This window comes from Moschus berezovskii, chromosome 17, assembly GCF_049115385.1.
Source record: "Moschus berezovskii isolate FMDL1 chromosome 17, NW_MosBer_1.0, whole genome shotgun sequence".
NCBI lineage: Eukaryota > Metazoa > Chordata > Mammalia > Artiodactyla > Moschidae > Moschus > Moschus berezovskii.
Genome location: NC_142476.1, coordinates 58,926,473 through 58,945,371, shown reverse-complemented (window position 1 = coordinate 58,945,371; position 18,899 = coordinate 58,926,473). Strand labels below are relative to the sequence as shown.

General features: G+C 36.2%; 1 protein-coding gene and 1 long non-coding RNA gene across 6 annotated transcripts in view; one reads left to right on the top strand and one right to left on the bottom strand.

Moving 5' to 3' along the window:
- AKT3 (AKT serine/threonine kinase 3) overlaps positions 1-18,899 on the top strand; it is a 294,820-nt gene that overhangs the window by 56,884 nt on the left and 219,037 nt on the right. The window contains exon 3 of one of the 5 annotated variants that reach the window (XM_088845504.1): positions 6,288-6,349. The exons of the other annotated variants lie outside the window; for them this stretch is intronic. The gene's annotated coding sequence lies outside the window, so the exon portion shown is untranslated. The remainder of the gene's footprint in view (positions 1-6,287; positions 6,350-18,899) is intronic. 5 annotated transcript variants of the gene reach the window in all.
- Positions 10,758-18,899, bottom strand: part of LOC148775172 (uncharacterized) — a 46,367-nt gene continuing 38,225 nt past the window's right edge. Inside the window, exon 3 of the long non-coding RNA XR_016039636.1 lies at positions 10,758-10,861. This is a non-coding gene — a long non-coding RNA (uncharacterized LOC148775172). The remainder of the gene's footprint in view (positions 10,862-18,899) is intronic.

Sequence of the window (18,899 nt, the reverse complement as noted above, 5' to 3'; positions counted from 1 at the left end):
AGTGTCTTGTGTGTGTGCTTGGTCGCTCAGTTGTGTCTGACTGTTTGCAACCCCATGGACTGTAACCCACCAGGCTCCTTTCTCCATGGGGATTCTCCAGGGAAGAATACTGAGGTGGGTTTCCATGCCCTCCTCCAGGGTATCTTCCCAGCCCAGGTCTTTCTCATTGCAGGCGGATTCTTTACCATCTGAGCTACCAGGGAAGCTCAGTGTGTCTTATGCTTTAAAATAAAATACCTAATAGTTATTTCACATTTAGACTTTTTTTAATCTACCTTGAGGGTGTTATGGTGTATGTGTGTGTGTGTTTAGAAGGGGACCTAATCTTATTATTCTTCTAAAAGTATAGTAATTGTCTCATTTGTTGAACAATCCATCATATTGTTCTTTTTATATGTGGGTTTGCTTCTGGGCTCTCTGTCGTCTCTTTTAGCCTGTTTTTAAAAATTCCTATGCCAATCTATGGTACTTGACCGTAGATTAATACCACTTGATCTAAGGCAAGTCTCAAACTCTTTACTCTTCTTCGTGATTGGTTTAGTTCTTGTCTCCAAAGACTGTTAAGAGAGAAATTGTTGAATAAATCCTTCTGACTTTTAGAACCAGATTCTATGAACATATCTTTTGGGATTTTACTTACGTTAAAGAATATAAACATATAACCTTTTTTTCATTATAAAAATAATAGTTGCTTAGTGAATATTTGTAAAATACAGGTAAGCTGGAAAACTTTTAAAAAATAAAGTGTCCATAACCCCATCCTCCAAACATGGCCTTTATTGTAGCATTAAGAAATTTTTAAGTATTCATGTCAATGTATGGCAAAAAGCACCACAATATTGTAAGGTAATTAGCTTCTAATTAAAATGAATAAATTAACTAAAAAATTAAATCTGTAACAAAAGACACCGAATATTGGGAAAAATAAGGATTAACACTGTTATTGTAGTGTGTGTTCATACAACATTAAGAAAAATATAAATAGAAAAATGGATAAAGAATATGAACAGGCGTTTGACAGATGTGGATGTACAGAGAGATACATACACTCTTTCCTCAAATGTTAATGTTTTTCCACATTTGCATTGTTTTTCTTTTTTCTCTCCTCCTCTGTCTCATTTCGTCTCTGTCCTAGTGCTTTGTCCCTCATTCCACATTGATATATTTATTAGGAATACTTAAAATATTTTAAAGATACTTAGGTTCAAATACATGTTTATTTTCTGAACTATTTGAGACATGATGACCCTTTTATTTTCTAAAACTAGAACACGATCTTCATAATTAAAGTGAAGTTATCAAAATCAAGAAACTAAGGTTGACACAATTGCTATTATCAAATATTGCCAGTAATAATCTTCATAGCCCTCTGTCTCCAAAAAATTTTTGGATCATTATTTAAGAGTCATGTGACTTCGTGATGTCTAATTATGCAGTAGAAGCACATGGTACTGATTTGTCCCAATCCTGGTGATGTTAACTTTGATCACTGGTTAAAATGACAATGGTGTCTACCAAGACTGTTCTCCATTGTAAGGTTATTATTTTTCCCTCTGTAATTAAAAAGAATCTTATGGTGTGACACTTTGTGACAGTATAAATATCTAGGTATTCCTCAAACTTTGGCCCACCAGTTTCAGCATTCAATTATGGCTCTTGTTTGGGTCAGCTATTTGTGATACATGGTGATTTTCTAATTTGCTGTTCCTTTTTCATTTTAATTGAGTTTATTACAGAAAATTTTTCTCTTATGAGTGCTATTTTACTCAATGGAGTATAGTCTTTTACTCTCATTATTAATTCTGAATTCTCAAACTCTCCTGGATTTGGCCCATGTAAGCCCCTGAAAAGCTAGGTCTATATTATTTTGACATGTTCCCATCAATTTGTAAAGACTTTCTGACATAATAAAATATTCCAGGCTTTTCATACAGTTTCCCGGGTCTGGAATGAACCATTTTCCCAGGGAGTTCTGATTCCTTTTCATGGGAAATAGTATTATCTTTCTTTTATTCTTAATTATCTTTATTCTTCATTACTGTTTGTTTTTATACTATCTTGATTTGTTCTATTTTTCCATGACTTATCATACTGCTTTAATTAAGTTTTATAATTTTGTTCTTTATTTAATTATTAGATCTCCCTGGTATATATTTCACCCTAGAGAAGAATCATCTGTTTTTACTTGTCCTCCAGAACCTTATAATCCTTGTTTTTTCTTTTGACCTGTTTGATTATTTATCTCATGCTTCTTCTGAATTCTTCTTCCTTGATTATAATTTTAAAGGGTAGATTTCCCTAGACTCCTTCCCTTCCTCTGAGGAACCAGTCAGGTTCACTGGTCATGTTTGTTGGTAGGAAATCTATACTAGTTCCTTCTCCCTAGGGACGATTTGATACTATATATCAAAATTACAAATGTATATTCCCATTTCAGGGAGTATATCCTTCAGGTATATTTTCACATTTTGTGATGATATATGTACAGGGTTGTTCATACAAATGCTGTATGTAATAGCAGAAGATTTGGAGATTATTCACAATAATCTGAAAGAAAACCTTATTATTGTTTTTCTTCCCTTTTCTGCTCATATATGTGTAAGGTTTGCTTTTTTTCGTATATGTCAACCAAAACAATATATTGTAATAGAGTGGAACAAAAGCTCAAATGTCCATAAATAGTGGATAGGTTAATAATGATGTGGTAGTACAATGGAATATTATGCAGTTGAAAAGGAATAGGAAGAATAGTATTTATATGGAAAATCATGGAAAAATCATTGCAGTTAAAAAGAAAAAGAGTAAAATGCAGAACTTGTATAGAGTACTTTCTGAGTAAAGGAAGGAAATAGATTGTGTAGTTTTATTTGTTCTATTGGTGTAAAGGAACTCTGGAAGGAAAAATAAGAAACTAACAGTTTTCCCCAAGAAAAAGGATATGACCCAGGCAGGTCCCAAAGGTATGAAGAGACTTTTTACTGTATATCTTTTTAATCTGTTTAATTTTTGACATGTGAAAATACTACCTGTTGAATTCAACTTGTCTTCCAGTATAACTTATACCTGGTTTTGCTGCAGTACAAATTTGGAGTTTTTACTAGTTCTGAACCACTGGCCCACAGCATAAAATGTTTTTCAACACACTGTGAAGCATTTTTTCCCTGTAGCTTTATACTTTGCCACTTCTGGCTCCATATTTTACACCCTGGCAACATTGAATGTCCTGTAGTTCTCACAAGTGGCACTGTTTCATACCTGTGTGTGTTTTACCTACGTCTTCTCGTATTTATCATTGGAGAATCAGTTTGTTTTCTTCTCTGGAAAGCTGTTGTGTACCTCTGCAGGCAGAGTTAGGTACTTGTGTAATACTTTTTGTGTTTGTCTAGTATTACCCTAACCATATTGCCTTTTAACGATTAGCTCCTTATATAGTACCCACACATAGAGACACAAAGATTTGCTTCTTTTTTTTTTTTTTTCCTGATAACTCTGCATGTAGGGTAGAGGCCATCTCTTAAATGGCTTGTAGTCTTCAGTGGAGACCTTCATGCAGGAATGTAACTGATATATGACAGAGGGTAATAAATGAGACAATAGGCAAGGTTATACTTCCAGAGAATTCTTTTACATGGGTCTTAAGATGCACCATAGTCTAGATGGAGACCTTTTAATAGGGCCTGTTCAGGAGCAGCAGATAATCAAGTATAGCTTCAGTGTAGAGGAATCATGACACAAGGTGAATTGGGAAGGAAAGTAAAAAAAAAAACAGGGACAGATTGTGAGAGGCCTAACATTCTAGTTTGAGGAATTTAAATAGTATCTTGTAGGCAGAGTAGGACTATCAAATGTTTTTGAACAAGGAGCCAATCTAATATGTGTTTTAGGATGATTACTTTTATACTTTCTGTAGAGTGGTTTGAAAAAGGAAGCAATGAGAGACAGGGGCATCTGTTAGGATATTTTATACTGTAAACTACAATGTTGAATATGGAATTGAAAAGGAACAGTCCCAGCTATATTTTCAGACTCCATTTTTCTGTCCATCTAGTCCATTCAACTTAGAACGGTCTTTTATTTCAAAAGTGAGATTCTATTCATCTTTGGAGAGACAGCTTATATGTAATGTCTACTAGTAATCCCTGAAAACTCCCCTCCAAATGCATTAATTGTACCCTGTTCTGACTGCATTTCACTTATTTATGACTTTTTTTCATACTCTGTCTCATAGTAGTTGTCTTACTCACCCCTGAAACTATTTCTTTCTAGAAACCTTTGTGTTACTTTATTTGACTTTATTCATCTAACACTTATCATATTGTATTGTTGTTTGTTTCAGTAAACATTTCTTTGGTACCAAACCTGGAGGAATTCATAGTTTTGGCAGTCCATATGTTATAATATATGATTAGATGTATGAGTTTTTTAGGGCAACTTTATTTTGATTTCTTGCACATATTTGATGATACATATTATGAACTCAGTATTATGGAGATATCAGAGGAACAGTGTTAGTTAAAAGCCCAATTTAAATCCTGGTTCTACCACTGTAGCCTGGGTCCCCTGTAGAGAAGTTACTTAGCCTATTTAAGCCATAGTTTTCTCAACTTAGGCTTCCCTGATAGCTCAGTTGGTAAAGAATCCACCTGTAATGCTGCTGCTGCTGCTGCTGCTGCGTCACTTCAGTCGTGTCCGACTCTGTGTGACCCCATAGACAGAAGCCCACCAGGGTCCCCCGTCCCTGGGATTCTCCAGGCAAGAACACTGGAGTGGGTTGCCATTTCCTTCTCCAATGTGTAAAAGTGAAAAGTGAAAGTGAAGTCGCTCAGTCGTGTCCGACCCTTAGCGACCCCACGGACTGCAGCCTACCAGGCTCCTCCATCCATGGGATTTTCTAGGCAAGAGTACTGGAGTGGCTTGCCATTGCCTTCTCCGACCTGTAATGCAGGAGACCCCAATTGAATTCGTGGGTTGGGACGATCTGCTGGAGAAGGGATAGGCTATGCACTCCAGTTTTCTTGGACTTCACTTGTGGCTCAGCTGGTAAAGAATCCGCCTGCAATGTGGGAGACCTGGATCGATCCCTAGGTTGGGAAAATCCCCGGGAGAAGGTAACGGCTACCCACTCCAGTATTCTGACCTGGATAATTCCGTGGACTGTATAGTCCGTGGGGTCACAAAGTAAAATGGGAAATTGGCTTGGGCTGCCATGACAAAATATCATAGACTGGGCAGCTTCAATAACAGAAATCTATTTTTCACAGTTCTGGAGTCTATGAAGTATTAAGAGCATAGTGTCAGCATTTTTGGGTTCTGGTGAGAACTCTCCTGGCTTATAGGCAATACTTGCCTTCTCCTTGTATCTCACATAGTGGAAACAGACAGGACAAACTCTCTGATGTCTCTTATAAGGGAACTAATTCCATCATGAGGTCTCCACCCTTGTGACCCTATCTAAACCCAATTTATTCCCAAAGACCCCATCACATTTGGGGTTGGTTAGGTTTTCAACATGAATTTGGGGGGGGACACAAATAGTCCATAGTACTGTCTTATGCAGTGGTTTTGAAAATTACATAATGGAAAGCATTTAGCACTGTGCTTCTAGTATAAAAATTGATGTGTTTGTTTATTCTATTGTCATCAGTATCATTTGACTTGGCCTAATTTCACATATTATGTAATGGGTGAAAACTAGAAATGAATTGGCGATTTTGCTCTTCATTGATGGAGAATTGTGGTAGTATTAATCATGAAGAGAAATGTAGGAAGAAGGGTAAGATTGCAGGCTTTCTGATGAGAGGTGCTTTATTCACTTTATCAAGAGGCAAGGAGAAGATAGATGCAAATGTCAGGTTTATAGATGTAGCGTAAAATGCCAAGAGTAGAAGAGAGAACCTTTAATATTCTTTATATGTGTATGACCTTTAAATGCAGTTCTTAATTGTTTTTATTCAAATCTTTTATGTTTCTTTTTTCTGAGTTCATTGATAAGGATGAATTTTTGTGTGAGCCCAGGAAGGCAGAAGTATCATTCTCATCTTTATTCACAAATACCACTAAATTTATTTTGCTGGATTTTCAAAAGTTCTGTTTCAAACATTTTGAATCTTTTGACATATTTTGACAGCTTAGAATTGGGCTATAATCGATTCCTGTCCTCTAGCTTGTGGGATTTACTTTCTCCTCTCTAAGTTAATGAATCAAGGGCTTATTAGCCTTTCTAGAACTATTAAGAATCTCTCAATCTTTCACTTTTGGCAATAATTGTCTCCACATTTACTTTATAGAGTCCCCTTTGGTGGAGCCCACAGGCGGAGAGGAAGCACAGGATTCATAAGATGGCGGGCGGGTGAGTGACTGAGAATTTGGGCTGAAATTGGGGGAAAAAAAAAGTGGCAGTGGTTGCACCTTAATAAGAGGAATAAATGTGAAGTCTAAGTTGGGACGTTACATTGTCTTGGTCAGGTCTGTAAAGAATGGAATGGTTTTAAGGTTTATTTTTTCAATACAGAGTTTATTAATACTTTATATAATATAGCTATCATGCCATATTGTATGATTTTATCAAAATTCACTCTGTGACTCAACACGTAGTCCACAGTTTGAGGGAACGTAGAAATATTTATCCCAGAGTACATCTTTTTTTGTGGTAGTAGTGGTTAAAAATGCATCATTAAATTGTGGTTTGGGGCTTATCTTTTTTGTTTTAAAAACAGAAATTTCACCTCTTAATAATATAACCTTGAGTTGACCTACTGGTTTACTGATGAATTTATGAATTTTCTGTGGGTGTAGTAGTGGTATGTAGTTAGATGAAGCTGACTATACAATCATAAAGTAGAAGAAGTTTGTTTCTAGGACCCTTTCACTCTGTTTCCGTATTCCTTCAACCTCCTCACTTAGTTGAGGGAGTTACCCTCCATAGGGCCTTGACAGGTTGTCTTTATTTCTTTTGTTTTTGTTTTCTTTCCTTTTATTTTTTGACAGGTTATCTTTGAAAGATTGAATAGCAGATTATTTTACATTTAAATGAGGCTTTTGAAAATCCAAACAGAATTTCCTTATGATGAAACTAGAAACATTGGCATCTATTGGGAGAAATATTTTTAGTAAATAGAGTTTTTTGACTCTGCTTCTTGAGTCACAACCTGTTGCCAGGTAGGAGTGGAATGGACACTATTAGAGATCTCACACATGCTAGTGTCTGAGGACCTGTGCTAGGTCTTTTATACATTCATTTGACCCTCAGGGCGAGCTTGTGAGGTAGGCTTCCTACTCACGTTTTACAGCAGGGCACTGAAAGAGGCACAGAGAAGTGTAGTCGCCTTCCTCAGACAGTGGAGGCACATCTTAGAGTCACGGCTCAGGACTCTCAGACTCCAGACCTTTCACACTTACCAGTGCACCAGTATTTGACGACCACTTTATCTTATTGCTTAATCTGTAGTTCTTTTTGGTGAACATAAGATATCTTGTCCTCAAGAATTCCTTTACATGCTTCTATAGAGATGGGTCCCCATCTCCTCTGTATGTCACCATACTGGATCGTGCTGCTTGTAGTGGATGAGTCTTGTGCTTTTTGTGTGTTTCTTGCTGCTGCTGCTGCTAAGTAGCTTCAGTCGTGTCCGACTCTCTGCGACCCCATAGATGGCAGCCCACCAGGCTCCGCCGTCCCTGGGATTCTCCAGGTAAGAACACTGGAGTGGGTTGCCATTTCCTTCTCCATGGCATGAAAATGAAAAGTGAAAGTGAAGTCTCTCAGTCGTATCTGACTCTTCACAACCCCATGGACTGCAGCCTATCAGGCTCCTCTGTCCATGGGATTTTCCAGGCAAGAGTACTGGAGTGGGTTGCCATTGCCTTCTCTGGTGTTTCTTGCTAGGAGTATAAAATTGCCTTATTAGTAGAGATGGCCAGCAACTACAACATTCAGCGGTAAACGTATCGAGTTAGGTTTGTTTGTTTTCTAGCAGATTGACCAGCTGGGAAGTTTGTATAGGGATGTATATATGAGAACTGTATATATGTGTGATGTATATGTGTGAACTGTAATGTTTGGGAATTATCACAGCAAGAATGAAGAAATTTCTTGTTATTGATGCTTTTGAACAGGTATATTCAGGATTACAAAACATTTTGAAAATGTTCATTCAACAGAGAATTATAAAGTCCCTTGGACTACAGGAAGATCCAACCAGTCCATTCTAAAGGAGATCAGTCCTGGGTGTTCATTGGAAGGACTGATGCTGAAGTTGAAACTCCAATACTTTGGCCACCTCATGTGACGAGTTGACTCACTGGAAAAGAGTCTGATGCTGGGAGGGATTGGGGGCAAGAGGAGAAGGGGACGACAGAGATTGAGATGGCTGGATGGCATCACCAACTCGATGCACATGAGTTTGAGTGAACTCCGGGAGTTGGTGATAGACAGGGAGGCCTGGCGTGCTGTGATTCATGGAGTCGCAAAGAGTCAGACACGACTGAGTGACTGAACTGAACTGAGATTCTATACTGAACACGATAGGAAAAACACATGGTTTCAGCCCTCAGTGCAATGATAGTTTAAAAGGGAGACAAACATGTGAGGTAACTGTTAGGATACACTGTTGTCATTATAGTGCTGGAGACGTGTAGGCCAGAGAGTGGGCATACCATGAAAGGTCAGGTTAACTGTGCTTGGGTGAGAAGAGGCTGTAGTTTAAACTGAAGGCCGAATGTATTCTTGACTACAAGAAAATTCATGGTCATACGTAGCATTTGCACAGACAGCATTTTTCTTCCTTGTACATGTAAATGTAGTATTAGGCTTGAACACTTAGTGTTTTCCCTTTACCTCAAATCATACATCCCTGCATATATCTTTCAGAAGGCTTCTCCTGTAATTGTTCTTTGTTTCCCTTTATTTTTCTGTTCTACAGCTCTAAAATTTCTCTGGTTTTTGGAAAGAGGCAGACTAATTTCTGGATAGTAAAGGAAAGTTAAATTTATGATGATCGCTCTATTTCTGCATTCCTTACAGCACTTAGTAGTGAGTGAAGCATCACAGTGGTGGTGGGAAATGGTAAAGAGAGCAGGGTAATGGAACTAGGCACCTGATTGCTTTATAATTTTTACTGTCACACAAATGGTTTTCTTCTGCCTAAAATAAGGACTAAAAGCGTGACTGGCTATGTTCTTGAGCTGAGAGTGAAATAGAGGACAGTTGTCTAGAGCGAAACACTGCATTCAGTGGTATATTAATTATTTCCTGCCCCATTTTGGTTGTAAGGCTTTATGGTGAATTATGCTTATGAAGCATTTCCCTATGATTAAGTATTAGGATACATGCCTATCTCTGTCTCTAATATATGCTGGTTTTTATAGACCGACACATTGGCATATGTTTAGGCAGTTCAGTTAGATGAGAAGCCACTTTCCATGGTATTATGGAAAGAGCCCTGCACCAAAAGTTAGGAAAACTGAGTTCTGATCCTGCCCCTGCCTCTTAAGTAATTTTTTTTCTCCTTTGATCTCATCAGGTAACCTCTCTTAGGTCTCAGTTTCTTCCTTTTAAATACTGGGATAGGATAATGCTCCTTAAGGTATTGCTCAGCTCACACTTTAATTGTTTTATTGTTGACAAAAGGCTATTTATTCACCAACTAAATCTTTATTGCGTGCTTCCATATTTCAGGTTCTGTGCTAGGTAGGTGCAGTCAAAGACACATGGAGGATGGACGTATGGTCAATGAGAGGGAATCAAGAGTTGAGAAGTAAACTTATGCAACTCTGGTAAAGTTTTGACAAAGGTAGAAAGACCATTCACTGTGGGAGGATAGTCTTCAACAAATGATGCTGGGAGAACTGGACTTTCACATGCAGAAGAATCAATTTAGATCCCCACTTCATACTGTATACAAAAAATAACTCAAAATCTATTAAAGACATAAACATGAAAGCTACAACTATACATCTCTTGGGCTTCCCTCATAGCTCAGTTGGTAAAGAATCTGCCTTCAATGCAGGAGATCTGGGTTCAATTCCTGGGTTGGGAAAATCCCCTGAAGAAGGAAATGGCAACCCATTCCAGTATTTCTCCCTGGAGAATTCCATGGCCAGAGGAGCCTGGCAAGCTATACTCCATGAAGTCAAAAGAGTGGGACACAACTTAGCGACTAAACCATACATCTCTTAGAAGGAAATGAGTACATCTTTGTGATCTTGAACTAGGCAATAGTTTTTTAGATTTGATATCAAATACACGAGCAACCAGTGAAAAACCAAAAACTTGGACCTCATCAAAATTAAAAACGTGTCAAATGACAGTCTTAAGAAAGTGAAAAGATGATCCATAGGATGGGGGAAAATATTTGAAAATCATATGCCTGATAAAGTACCCAGAGTATATCAAGAATTTTTATAAATCATCTATAGCCCAAATTGAAAGTGGCCAAAAGATCTGAATTGACATTTTTTTCAAAGAAGATACATAAATGGCTGGTAATACATGACAAAATGCTCAACATCAGTAGCCGGAAGAGAAATGCAAAATCATAGGAGATACCACTTCACACCCATTCAGTTCAGTTCCGTCGCTCAGTTGTGTCCGACTCTTTGCGACCCCATGAATCACAGCATGCCAGGCCTCCCTGTCCACCACCAACTCCTGGAGTTCACTCAGACTCATGTCCATCGAGTCGGTGATGCTTTCCAGCCATCTCATTCTCTGTCATCTCCTTTTCCTCCTGTCCCCAATCCCTCCCAGCATCAGACTCTTTTCCAGTGAGTCAACTCTTCGCGTGAGGTGGCCAAAGTATTGGAGTTTCAGCTTCAGCGTCAGTCTTTCCAATGAACACCCAGGACTGATCTCCTTAGGATGGCACTAATCAAAAAGATGGACAATAAAAAGTGTTGGTGAGAATGTGAAGACATTTTAACCCTTATATACTGCTTGTGGGTTTGTAAAATGGTGCAGCTGTTTTGGAAAACAGTTTGGCAGTTCTTTGAAAACTTAAACAGAGTTACTGTGTGACCCAGCAGTTTCATATCTAGGTATATACCCAAGAAAATGGAAATCATATGTTTATACAAAACTTGTCTATGAATGTTCATAGTAGCTTTATTCATAGAAGCCCCAAAAGTGGAAATAAGCCAAAGTCCAGTAACTGTTACATGAGTGAATAAAATGTGGAATAATCTGTAAAGTGGAATATTATTTAGTTGGAAAAGTAAAGAAATATACATGCTATTACCATGGATATACCTTGAAAACCTCCTTCTAAGTGAAAACAGTCAGATACAAAAGGCCATGTATTATATGATTCCATTTATATGAAATGTCCAGAATGGACAAATCCATAAAAGACAGAAAGCAGGTTGTCAGGGCGAGCAGGAAGAGGGAATGGAGAGCTAAAGGCTGCTAATGGGTTCAGGCTTTCCTTTTTGGAAGATGAAAAGTTCTGAAGTTAGTGCTGATGGTTACACAACCTTGTGAATATACTAAAAGCAAAAACTGTATTCTTTAAAATGGTAATTTTTATGGTATATGAATTGTTATCTCAATAAATTTTTTTTTTTTAAAGACATGATCCTTTCCTTCATGGTGCTAAAATGAACTGCTTAATATGATAGGGATAACAAAGGGTTCTGTGGGAGGCTACAGTATGACATTCTGTCCTGCTGTGTGGAGTTGGGGTCAGACTCCTGGAATAAGTACCATTGAAATGAATTGAAACTACTTAGATGGAAAAACTGGTACAGTGGAAATTAGGAAACAGGAAAGAATATATGAGAATTAATAACTTAAAGCAAGTTTAGTTTTAACAGGTATAGTCTCCTACCTCTGTCACCATGTAAGATTGTCACAGATCTTTTACCTTAAGTAATTTAATTATCCTGTAGTGTATATTATGTAAAAAATATATCTTAACCTTCTGTAGGAAACAGAGCATTTATTTTTCATGATTTAATTATAAATATTTAAAAATTTCAGTCTATAGGATTTTAAAATTTAAATTTTCATGAAATCAGAGCTAGATTCTATAACTTGTTTAAGCTGGGTTTTGTCTCCCCTTTCCCTTTTATATATTTTATAAACCAAGTTTCCAACCTTCCTTCATATAAAAATCGTATTTTTTTCCTTTTGACAGTTTGAGGTTAATTTCAGAACCTTGTAAGAATTATTTGCTGTGGGGTTGAGATGAATACAAATGTCTGTTTCTGTTTGCTCTTAGGTAGTAAAATGTTTTATTAAGAAATTTTAAGCATGTACAAAAGTAGTAATAGTCACACCCATGCAATCAACACCAGCTTTAAAAATTTCAAACTCATAGCCAATTTTATTTTATTACACACTCACCTATTCCTTTACTTTCTAAATTATTTGGGAGCAGATCTCAGAAGTCACATCATTCTTTATGCATGTTCATGTATCTCTTAATGAAAAGAACTCTTTTCTTTTTAATATATATTATTGAGATATTTTTAACTTGGAATGTTTTCATATGAAAATAAATTATTTAAAAGTTATCTGTTGCTGGAAATGAATAGTTAATTTTTACTCTTTTATACAGTGTTTTATTCATTTATATACAGTGTTCATTTCTTCTACTAAGTACTAGGTATGGTTCCAAAATCATAAAATTGATGGTATGAGAATGTGGTTCATAGTCTTTATGTTCCTCGTGGTGATTATTTATGATTAAGTAGGGCTTAGAAATGATAAAACTTTTCTCTGCAGCTGATTATGTCCTTTTTATAGGAGTGTCTATCATTTAACGTGATGAGCTACCAGCCCTTGTGGAATGCACATCTCTAGGCTTCCTTGACATTTGACTTTCTTGGTTCATTCCTATACTGGAGTGTTCTTTAACTGGCACATTGTCTTCTGATTTCGACCGCGTGCAATTGTATCTCATCCGTACTCTGTTCTTAACCCTCTTTTATTCTCTCTGCAGACTCTTAGTTCTGCTGTCATGCTGTGCCGTGCCTACATGCTTAGTTGCGTCCGACTCTTTGTGACCTTTTGGCCTGTAGCCCTCCAGGCTCCTCTCTCAGTGGGGTTTTCCAGGCAGGAATACTGGAGCAGGTTGCCATTTCCTTCTCCAGGGAATCTTCCTGACCCAGGGATTGAAACCCCATCTCCTGTGTCTCCTGCGTTGCAGGAGAATTCTATACCTGTTGAGCCATCAGGGAAGCCCATGGCTGTCAGGTTAACATGACATTATTACTTACATTACGTATGTATTCAGTTCAGTTAAGTTCAGCTGTTCAGTCGTGTCCGACTGTTCATGACCCCATGAATCACAGCACGCCAGGCCTCCCTGTCCATCACCAAATGTATTAGTGAATCCCAAATATTTGTTACTAGTGAATGAAACACCTATCTTTAATATTCTAGTTAATTATTTAAAATGTTCCCATGGATATATATCTTCCTCCTCTTTCAGTCTTCTGTGCACCTGCTATTATTTTGTTCTGTTGACTCTTCAAAATTATGGTATTTGTGTTTTCATTATTATTACCTATTCTATGCTATTTATTACTTTTAGGTTATCTGAGTGCTCCTCTCTGTGATTCCATAAACCTTGTATGTTCTCCATAGTCAGAGCAGTGCATGTCTCTCCCTTATTAGAGTTCAGGCTCTTTGGGGCTGAGATTGGATTTTATTCATGCTAGGACCATAGTACATGAGACATAGAAATATTCATTAAATTGTTAATTGAATTCTAATCTGTTTGCCTACTGTATTCCAGCAATAGTACATCCTATGTAAAGTACTCCTTGAGAATCCAATAAAAGTGGTACAGTCTATCAATGTGCCCTGTAAATTTCTGTCATAGAACTTATTAAAATCTAAAATTATTGTTTATTTTCTTTTTTATTACCTTTTCCCCCCTTTGAATGTATTTCCTGTGATAGTAGGGACCATGACAGTTTTATACATTTTATGTATACATTTTGACATAACATGGCACAGGGTAGGACCTTAATAAATACTTACTGAATACGAATGAGTGTGCTTCCTCCTTGGTTGAGATCAGTGTACTTATCCATAATGCAAATAATTTCACAATTATAAACCTTAGACTTGAATCTTTGTTTTATTGTTATCAGACTGATTTTTTTTTTTTTTGCCACTCTGTGCTGTGAAGGATTGGGAAGCCTGGCATGCTGCAGTCCATGGGGTCAGAAAGAGTTGGACAAGTCTTGGGACTGAACGACAACTGTGTTGCTTGTAGGATCTTAGTTCCTTGACTAGGAATTGAACCCAGCAGTGAGAGTACTGGATCCTAACCACTAGGCTGCCAGGGGATTCCCAGACTGATTTTTCTAAAACAGTACTTTCACTGGTGAAATGTCTAGTCAAACTCTTCTGCCAGATCTGAGATAGGTTCTGGGAATACAAAGATAAATAAGAACTTTGTTCCTTACTTTTATGGGATTTTGGAATAAAGAGAAAGAAATGCTTAAATCCCCTTGCGGAGGTCAAGGAAAGCTTCCTAGAGGGCTTCTGATATCTCAAAGGTTTTTTAAGCTCAAAAATTGTATAATTCATAGGAGCCATTTTCCCTGGCAGTAGCAAAAAATTTCAGTAATCACAAAGAAAAGACTGATTGCTACCAGCAGGAAATTGTTGGCTGTTCTATGGCTGCCCTCATTCTGATTGACTTGTATATTTATTTCAACCTAGAAGTAGTAACTTTGGAATTTAAATGTAATTCCTTACTAGATAGAGATGATTTTTAGGTTATGCATTATTTTGTTAGCTGAGATAACTGAAAGGAGAATTCAGCATTGTTGTACGTGGCTTTACTGAACCCAATGCAAGCTTTCCTTATTTGTGGTTGGTTTGATTTTTGTTTCGTTAACAAGGGAATTAGGAAATACTTGCCCTTAACAGTATTAATACACTCTTTTTTTGACTTATTTATATGACTAATTTACTTATTTTTGTTTTCTCTTTCATTCCTGTTAGGAGGTAACCTCTGTGAGAACAGAATTTTTGTCTGTGGTGTTCATTGCTCTATAAATATTTGTGGAATGGATACTTATGAAGTCCATTAGTAGCCTTAACAGAGTAGTTTAAATAAAATAGTGGGGATGGAAACTGGTTTATATGGTTGAGGATAGCCTGAACTGATAGTGATCTAAAGATCAAACAGGAATAGATTTTTTTCTCCTTTTAAAACAGTTGATAAAGAATATTTATGAAAATTCCCTTCTTAGCCACTTTCATTTCTTTTTACTGCTGATAGATTATAAAATCTTTTAAAAATCAACATGTTCTATTAGATTTCTTTTTTTGTAATTTATTTATAAACTTTCTAATCACTAAATTCATTTATTACCGTAAGTCATATGCCCTCAACTTCTTAAGACTTTTTAGATTTTTGAAAGAAATGAAAATTTTAGGTATTTTCTTCTTTAACCTAAACATAGATGTGAAGTGATGTATCAGTAAATAGTTTTAGATCTTAGATTAATTTTATTTTTTAAAGTTACTAAGCAAATGTGTACCAAAAGTAAATATGTATATAAATGACTTTACGTTATTCAGAATTCCAAAATTAGACATCTGTCTAATGAATGTTGTTCTGCATGTTGCTAAATAATTAATAGTAATTAAAAGGTTAAATATAAGCTGAAGAAAGCTTCGAATTTTGAAATGTTTGCAACAACTAGTAATCTGACTGATGCAGACGTTTTTGTCAAAGTTGAAAAAGTTAGAGCTAATTAATTTCTTGGGAGACATATGATGAAATTGTAGGTGTGATAACATATTTGAGTAACATATGGTAGTTATGGGGCACCTTTCTAATGATTGAGCAGCCAGTTAAATATAGACTTTTTTGGTTGTTTTTCTTTTATTATCATTCTTTGTTAATGTGTATTTTTAAAATAATTTTGCTTTCTGGAAGTCAGTACTCAGGATTTAATGATTTATATTTAAAATATTATCATGAATACTCTTTTCTAAATGGACATAAATTTAGTAAAAATTTTTCTTAAAAGTACATCCATTTTTTTCCCCTCAGCATATGTATGTATTATATTTAACATGATTAAACTAATCCAGAGTTTAGGGGAGTATACTCTCAGTACACATTGCTTAACTCAGATTACCCTTGAATGAAGATTTCCCCCAAATATTTTATGGTTACTTTTGATATAGTAATATAAACAGCACATATCTGAAGGAGGGCATGGCACCCCACTCCAGTGTTCTTGCCTGGGGAAATCTCCATGGACAGAGGAGCCTGGTGGACTATAGTTCATGGGATCGCAAAGAGTTGGATATGACTGAGTGACTAAGCACCCCACAGCACATATAGATACATATTTTTTTTTTTACTTTAGCTGTGTTTTTCTCTCATAAGGATTCAGTATTTGCATTTTGACTAATTTCCTTCCTTCCAGTCTTACTTTCTGAATACTGCTTGATTATGATAGCAGATTAAAAAAAGAACTAACCATCCTGTTACTAAAATAATGTCTTACACCTTGGTAGAGGAAATTTTGACTTAAGAATTTTGCAAATAGAGACAAGTAATGACTTAGAGATTTTTGTTTTCCCTCTTTTAAAAGTTGGATTTTTACCAAAATTTGTATGATTATAATCTAATGTCTAAATCTAAAATTTTCTATCATTCAGAAATCTGCAGAGTAAAGCAAATTCAGGATGGAAATGCTTCTGTTGTGCTACAGAGCCAGCCACTGGAGGGTGTTCGAATTAATTTCTCTTGGTCTCAGTATTCTGCTGATCTGTTAGGTTGATGGAATGAAATATAAATGTGAAGGCTGTGCACTCTTTTTAAACTTTTTATTTTTTATTGGGGTATAGTCGATTAACAATGTTGTGATATTTTCAGGTGAACAGAGAAGGTACTCAGCCATACTCCCCCAAACTCCCCTCCCATCAGATGGTGATATAACATTGAGCAAAGTTCCATGTGCTATACAATAAGTCCTTGCTGTTATCCATTTTAAATATAGCAGTCACACACAATTTTAAGAGATAATTAATTGATTACTGGGTTCCTAAAACACTGTGATACTTTGGAGACAAACTGTATGCATTAAAATCTATTTCCCAAGGGAATTCCTTGGCAGTTGTCAACTAAGAAAAGATGCACAACATGAGAGTTGCAAAAGTTTTATTTGGGGCAAAATGAGGCTGCAGCCTGGGAGACAGCACCTCAGATAGCTCTGAGACACTGCTCCAAGGCTCTGCTTTTTTATGTTGTCTGATACTAAAGGAAAAGTGATATTTGCATCTAAAATGAAATAAACTGAGAGGGAATATGATTTTAAACCTTAAAGGAAAGTGAATTGAAAGTCGCTCAGTCGTGTCTGACTCTTTGTGACCCCATGGACTATATAGTCCATGGAATTCTCTAGGCCAGAATACTGGAGTGAGTATCCTTTCCCTTCTCCAGGGGATCTTTCCAACCCAGGGATCAAACCCAGGTCTCCTGCATTGCAGGTGGATTCTTTACCAGCTGAGCCACAAGGGAAGGCCAAGAATACTAGAGTGGGTAGCCTATCCGTTCTCCAGTGGATCTTCCTTACCCAGGAATCGATCTGGGGTCTCCTCATTGAAGGCAGATTCTCCACCAACTGAGCTATGGTGATGTGTAAATTCTAGAATTATGAAGGAGATAAATATAATACTCCTTTGGATTCTCATCTAGAAATTATTCAGAATATTACTATATATATATATATATATGTTTGTGCATGCCAAATCAGTTTAATATCATACAACTTATAGCTCGGTAAAGCTGAAAAAATAAAGTCTTTGAAATATGTTGAAAATTGTATGATACACAGTTGGCAGTTTATCATTTCATGTATATAGGAAACTGTTTCCCTTTAATTCTTCTTTTAATAATCTTACTTAAAAATTTGCATAGAGTTAGAGGATCTAGCATTTCTAGAAACCTCCCAACTTGATTTTCTAAACATTTTTTATATTACCACAACTGTTTTTATTTAAATTTGAATATTCTACAAAGAATTTTGGTATGGACATCTGTTCTATGAATTCTTCCTTATTCTGAATCTGTTGCAAAATTTTCCTTGTCAGTTGACTTGCTTTTTAGCCCATGGTGACAAAGGCAGATATTCATGAGGGGACTGCTGGAGAATTTTGTTCCAGTTGGGCTCTGAACTAAGCCTTAAGTTAATAATAAAGGTGAACTTTCAAGTGACTTAGAGTAAACCACTTACTTTCTCATTAATTTAATTACATCTTTGTAAAATTTGGATTATTACTTAGTTATCTGTGAATACCGAGTCTTAAAGATAGTAGGATTTTCTGTGTATAGCTTACCAGTTTGAAAAATGAGTTTAGAGGTTTATTCTGGGCCTGTAAACTTTAAATAATTTAATTGGCAGGATTGTTAATGGTGATTAGAATCTCCAGAAACAAAATCCTAGTGAATAGACTCTTCACTTTTGAGAACTAGCAGTAAAATGATGATATAGAAATTAACTGTTTGTTTTGTTAATTATCAACAATAATAAACATTAAGTTGGATAATTTAAAAAATTATAGTTTAATCCATATAATTCTAGTAAACAATAGGCAGTATTAAATGACAATTGGAAAGATGATGGTCTTTCATTCAGTAAGAAAATTTGATATTTGATTTTGTTTCATAGTTGAATAATTTTTTTTGCTTTCATAAGTTGTCAAAATGTATTCTATTCAGATAAGTCTGTCTCTGTGTCATAAAGAAAGTAAACGACAGATATCTGTAAGCCAACATTGAATTTCGCTGTAAAACTTGGCCCCAAAACTGAAAGCTATGGTTCATTCTAGAAATATTTCTGGAACAGTGAGTGAATGATTTTGGAAGATGAGTTTTACATTTTAAGTACAGTGTCAACAGTCTTTACCTTGCCATGCATAATTT